The sequence below is a fragment of the Dama dama genome, chromosome 7 (genome assembly GCF_033118175.1).
Source record: "Dama dama isolate Ldn47 chromosome 7, ASM3311817v1, whole genome shotgun sequence".
NCBI lineage: Eukaryota > Metazoa > Chordata > Mammalia > Artiodactyla > Cervidae > Dama > Dama dama.
Window position 1 is genome coordinate 43,988,863 of NC_083687.1, and position 6,367 is coordinate 43,995,229.

The window sequence follows — 6,367 nt, forward strand, 5'->3', positions numbered from 1 at the left end:
TGGAGTGGGCCAAGTCAGGGGTTATGGGCCCTTCCCCAGTTGTGTTTTTTGATTCAGGAGGCCAGGATTGGGAGTTGGTGGGGCTGCCTTGAAGGGCGGGCTGAGAGGATGAAGTCTCGGGTGCTGACGAAGGTGGCAGTTTCACAGCTAAGCACAGGGTTCCACGGGCTCAGGTGGGTGGATTCTGAGGGATAGAGGAGAGCCTGCCGGGTTAGGAGAGCAGGGAGGTAGAGGCAATCTTGTACTGATGCGGTCCTGGGGAGACCTTGTTGGCTCACAAGCAGTGAACTGAGAGGAAGAAGTGTAAGGGAAGCTGGAAGGAAGTTATTTAAGAAGAAAGCAGAGCACCCAGTGTTTGATATTCCTCTGTATGAAGGAAGTTAGGTTGAGTTGTCAACAGTAGCATGAATAACATCATGATGATGAGACAACTGACTTAGAATATCTTGGATCAAACCATTCTCTAAATTTCTTTACATTTTTTTCTATCCAAACTTATTTAACACCTGTAGCTTAATATTTCTGTTAGAGTTTAGAGATTGGAAGAGCAGAGAGTCAACTTAGTTTGAAAACAGCTCCATCATTTTCTAACTGTGAGATTTGGGGCAACTTAACCTAACTTTCTGCTCTTGATTTTCTCATCTCTAAAATGGGAAGGACAGTATGTTTCCTTGGGGCTGTTGTGCATGCATAAACATTAGGTTTCAACAAGTGGGGACCCTTGTTATTTTAAAATCAGAATTTCAGAAGCGTTTGTGTGTTTCAGTGCAAGTTACTGTTCAGCCCTGGCAACTCCCCCCTGCCTCTGTTCTTCCACACGCCTTGCTCACTTGTAAACACGTCTACTTAGATTTGAGATTTGGAATGTGGAGTGCTGAGCCCAGGTAAGTCAGCCAGTGTTTTTTTTTTTTTTGACATGTGACAAATTATGCCATGTTTAAGCACAATAAGGGAGGACAAGAGAATTAACCTGTGAGGAGGAGCTGTTTGGCAAGTCCCAGCAGTCTGCACAGGCCATTTGGGATCTTTCTCTCACACAGACGTGGATGACGCTCTCCTCCCACAGTGACTGAGTCAGGGGTCACTGTTTGCTGAGTCACGTGGCTCTTTGCCGGGAGGGCCGTGGGCAGCACTGACAGTGAATGACGTCAGTGCCGTGGGAATCATCGGGGGTGCTCGTGAGCCCAGCACGTGGGTCAGAACCACGCAGTCCTGCGTTGTGTCTCCAAGTTTAACTCACATCTGGGGAATAGATCAGGGGAGATTCAGTGAGTCCAAGCAGGAAACGAAGTTCAAATATATTTAGAAGATATTAAAGAAAGAGAAGAACTTCGCCAAGGGGTCTGATCTCCCCTTTCACTTTTCTAGAAACCATTTTGGTTCTCTGGTTGCATCTTTTTTTTGAGGGATATTAGCAATACTGTGTTCATTTGACCCCCATGAGCCTTCCCTTCCAGTACTTCAAGTTCTTGATGAGTTCTACTTCCTTGGCATAGGGAGTCTGTAATAGCCATGGGTTTGGCCAGGGTTTTGTTCTCTCTAATTTAATTTGTCTAAAGCACAAGTGAAGACTTCGTGAGCTGAGGCCAAGAAATCATACTTCATTTTTGCTTAACACATTTTGCCTGTGGACCTCAGATCATTGACAAAGCAGTTGAGAGAACACAGATTAAACCATAACTGTTCTCAGGTATTTCCATTGTGTGGATTTGACAGAGAAACCTACATCACTTGCGATGTCCCCCATTTCTTTGTTTCTACGACTCACCTCAGAAACTTCCTTACCTTAAGAAGCAACCAAAATGTGTAAAGTTTGTTACAACAAACTTTTCAGAGACAGACATTGCAAAATTGCCCATCGGGTTGACTTTTGGTCCTTATGTGCGGAGAGGGGTAGGAAAGCGTTGTTTATTCAAAGGTCAATATAGGTGTCTGTTGCTACTTGACCTCTGGTCATCCAAATTTTCCCTCTCAGAACTTTGGAAGCGAGTTGATTCAGATAAATCCATCGCTTTCTGAAATCTCAAGTCTTGTTTTCTGAAACTCAGAACCAAATAGATTGCCCCCTCTCCAAACTCACTGTCCAGAGACACACTAGGAATCAAGTAAATTTAGATAATGAAGGGTCTTTTCCCACTTCTCACTTATTAGAAGCTACTCATTTGTGGTAGAAAATTAGGGAACCACAGGAAAGACTAGAGATGACAAAAGTGACCCGCTGTCAGAGGTGTGATCGTTCTTACTAATTTCCTGATATTGGCTTATATCAAGAAGTGAGGAATACACTTCTTTTGTCTCTTACATCTTCTCCTCATCCACCCCAGCTCAGAAACATTCAGAATCCATGAAAATCAAAAACAAACAAACAAACAAAACTCCCACACAGTTTGTTGGTAGATCTGTATGTTGGCTTGGATGATAGTATCTGACCAGCATGTAGTTTGTGTGAGATTTTCCTTGTTGCTAACCTTCTGCACTTGAATCTAGGTTAGGCCCCTGGGCCTTCTGTTGGTGACCAGCTGCTTGTTGCTCTCGGCACTGAAGCTCTTGCTCGGGCACTGGAGGATAGTCTACTAACATGATTTCTCAGGGTCACATTTGTAGCCACAGTATCCGTGGAAGTCTGTGATCTCTGCTTGTCTATTTCCCTACTAATAGACAAAGATGAGAATGCCTCATTGAAATACAGTTTGAAATCTAAGCATAAAGAGAATCAGGAATGAGAAATGATGCAGATCTGACGACACACGGTGAGTTAAAAAAAAATACATTTTCCCCTAAGTGCTCAAAAAGTCATCACCACTGCTGCTTGGTGTCCGAGTGTGTGGCCAGACACAGCTGATTGACCCCCAGGCTTTCCGATGCTCCGTCGCCATAGCCAGCTTTCCTACTGCACCTACGTTCTCTGCCTGAGCTTTCCTAGCTTCATCTGCTTTGCTTTTTGGAGCAGCCGCTGTGGGCGAAGGGGCAGGACGTGGAGAACCTGGTCAAAGGCTGGGTGGTGGGGCCGTGGTGCCAAGATGGCTCTCCAGCCAAGGTCTCTGCTGGCTTCCCGCCTTCTGGCCACAAACGTCCATTGTGAATGTGACTCCCACCAGAGCAGCTTTGTTTGTAAATGACTCCTCCTTCTGCTTTCTGCAAAATGACATCAGCTCTGACCGCTGCTCCATCCCCAGTTAGGGCTTGGGCCACTATCTGTTAGGTATCTTTAAACCTTCATGCCTTTGCTCATTCATGGCTGACTCTTTGTGACCCCCTGGACTGCAGCCCTCCAGACTCCAGGCATTCTCCAGGCAAGAATACTCAAGTGGGTTGCCATTTCCTACTCCAGAGGAATCTTCCTGATCCAGGGATTGAACCCAGATCTCCGGCGTTGCAGGTGGACTCTTTACCGTCTGAGTCACCAGGGAAGCCTGGCTATCTTTAAGGGAATTTTGAAACATCAACCCCTTTGTCTGAGCCTGGAGACACAGAGCACCACGTGTGAAGGCTAAGACCCTTTCCTCTAGTTGGATGAAGCCCTACTCTAGGTGGAAAGAGGCTTGGCTTTAGTTCCTCCTGTGCCCTTTTGCATTTCAGACCACACAGTCATCCATGGCAGCCCAGTTAGGGCGACAGAGCGTGTAGATGAATTTCTGATGATGCGTAGACACCTTTCTTGAGTGGAGCTCACAGTGCCCTGCCCACCTTCTCACCTTACCGTTAGTAGCACTGTGCGCTCAGAGTAGAACGTTGGCTTCATAGGCAGTCAAACAGAAGCCCAGGGAGAGAAATCAGCTACCTAGGGGACAATATAAGCTAGTGGTCCTGCCAAGACCAGAACCCCAGTCTTTTAAACTGGTTCTATAAGTCCCCCAGTGGGACTTGACTTAGATTTAATTTAGTTTTTAAGTCTTGGCAGACTGGATGCTATCTGTTTGTGTAGACTTGCACCATTTAAAAGGTTCTTGGAGTTGAGATCTTGCATGTAATTTGCTACATTAGCTTTGGGCAAAAATATTTGCTTTTTGATCCTTTGTGGTTTGAGTTCCTTCTCAGCATTAACCTGGCATGTTAGAGAGCACTGGACTGTGGAACGCAGCAAGGGGCCCAGAGTTCAGGGCAGGGGGAGTGAGGAGGGCTTATTACTTATGGCAGCTTTTCAGACTGCAGGCGCTCATGTAGGATTTTCCCAGATTGTTTGGTTGGTTGTTTATGTATTTTGGATATCACTCAGTTGAGATTAGGAAGCCGAAGCAGTTCAGATGAAGCCTTTTGGATTTGGGTTTAACACTGGGAAAAACCTTCTCCTGATGCACTGAATTAAGTAAGAGCATCACTGTGATGTTTGTCACACAAAGTGACATTCACTGTATTTTAATTGTCCCTACGCCTCGCTGTTCAGCCCTCTTTGGGGGTTGAACCAGGATGGGTTTTTCTAGTGAAAATTTGGCTGTCGTCTTAGAATTCTCCAGTGTGCTGAATACTTCAGCATCAGTGAACAGATGACCTAGTAATTAGGTCTAATCACCAACCACTATATTATTTTGTGACAATAAACAAGGAGCAGATATTCTGCCCTGTTTCTTGGGAGGAGTAGCTGAGGCAGAGAGAAGGAAGTAACTGATTTAGTCATATGCGGAAACTCAAAACGGGAACAGGACATCCCAGGGACACCCTCTGAGGACAAACCCTGAAGCTGTACTCATTTTCAGCAGTGCTTTTTACCCCCAGACCCCCATCCCGCCGCTTCTCTTTCTGAAGCTAAGGCTAGCCATACCCTTTCTTTCTAGATGGTGAAACTCCTTTTCCCCATTCTTACACCACTGGGCTTACCAGATGGTACAGTGGTAAAGAACCTGCCTGCCAGTGCAGGAGACACAGGTTCGATCCCTGGGTCAGAAAGATCCCCTGGAGAAGGAAATGGCAACCGACTCCAGTATTCTTGCCTGGAGAATTCCATGGACAGAGGAGCCCGGCTGGTGTCTATAGTCCGTGGGGTTGCAAAAAGTCAGACATGACTGAGCACACACATACCATTGCCAACCTCTCAACTGAATTTTCAGTCCCAGTATACATACACTGGGATCACACCGTACAGGAGGACTAGGTCCTAAAGTCAGCATAGAAGGTGAGAAGCTATTATATTTTTAAAAATTCAGTGCTCGCTTCGGCTGCACATATACTAAAATTGGAACGATACAGAGAAGATTAGCATGGCCCCTGCGCAAGGATGACACGCAAATTCGTGAAGCGTTCCATATTTAAAAAAAAAAAAATTCAGTTATAATTTGCCCATTTTCATGTAGTATGCATAGTTTATAGCATTGGTATGTATAGTATATACAAAAACACGCATACAGTTAAAGACTATGTATGAAACATTTAACATTTCAGCACCAGATCCTTAAACATTAGCGTCTCAGCAAGAGGCTCCGAGAGATAAGCAGGAGCAAAGATTGATTTAGGGCAGAGTAGATTCACATCTCTCCCTTCCTGTGCTCTCTAGGGCATTTGCACACTGAGGGAAAGAGTGAGTAGAATCACTCAGGTTATTGGAAAAATTTCCCCTCCCCTCCTCTCTCTCCTTACTGCTGCCCTGTACACACCCCCTCCTCTTTCTCACACTGCTTTTTCCCCTGGAATGGAGAGAGTGAATATGTACAAGTTAAACATGCGTATGATGTCACTTTACTGTAGGTTTTGCAAATGCCAGCTATAAGTCAGTGAATGTCATTGTGAAATATAAAAAAAAAGAAACAAAGGAAAGCTTGCGTCTTCCTAATTTTCATTAACAGAAAATCATGCCGATGGATTTTATGATTTTTGTTGGAAGGATCAGCCTATCATTGAAATATGGGTTTACTGTTAATGTTAGATCAGTAGTTTGCATGAGGATGTTATATTGTTTAAGCCAATGAGATCCATGTCCTTTTGGAAAAACACAACTTGTATTCTCTACTGGCGTGCACTGTATTGGGAAAGCAACATGATTTTTATTTGTTTGTAGCTCAAAAACATTTTTGCCTTCACTATAGAGAGGCTTTTAAATATCATTAAACTTAATCAGTTTTATAAATCCTGGTTGGGTTTCACATAACTTTAAGCCTAATTAAAACTGTAGACATTTGCTTTCTAGTTCTGCATGTTTTTCTTTTAATGTTTTGCTGATCACCAAGATTTCATATCATCACTGGCTAATATCTCAAGTCATAATGCAGGGTTCAGTGTTAATGATTGTGGGTATTGGTCCCCATTGTAAACAAGTTTAAAAAAATAACTTTGAGGTCTTTTATTGGTTGACCTTTTGGAAATGAAGGCTTCAGTGTTGTTCACTTGCGATGTGACCGCTGTAGAGCTTGTCAAAGTGTGAGAGCTGCGGGCTTTG

The 6,367-nt window shown here is 44.2% G+C and overlaps 1 non-coding gene across 1 annotated transcript; it reads left to right on the plus strand.

Moving 5' to 3' along the window:
• The first annotated feature begins 5,140 nt into the window (after positions 1 to 5,140).
• LOC133060076 (U6 spliceosomal RNA) lies at positions 5,141 to 5,247 on the plus strand. The gene has a single exon (XR_009693738.1). It is a non-coding gene; the product is annotated as a U6 spliceosomal RNA (small nuclear RNA).
• Positions 5,248 to 6,367: the final 1,120 nt, after the last annotated feature.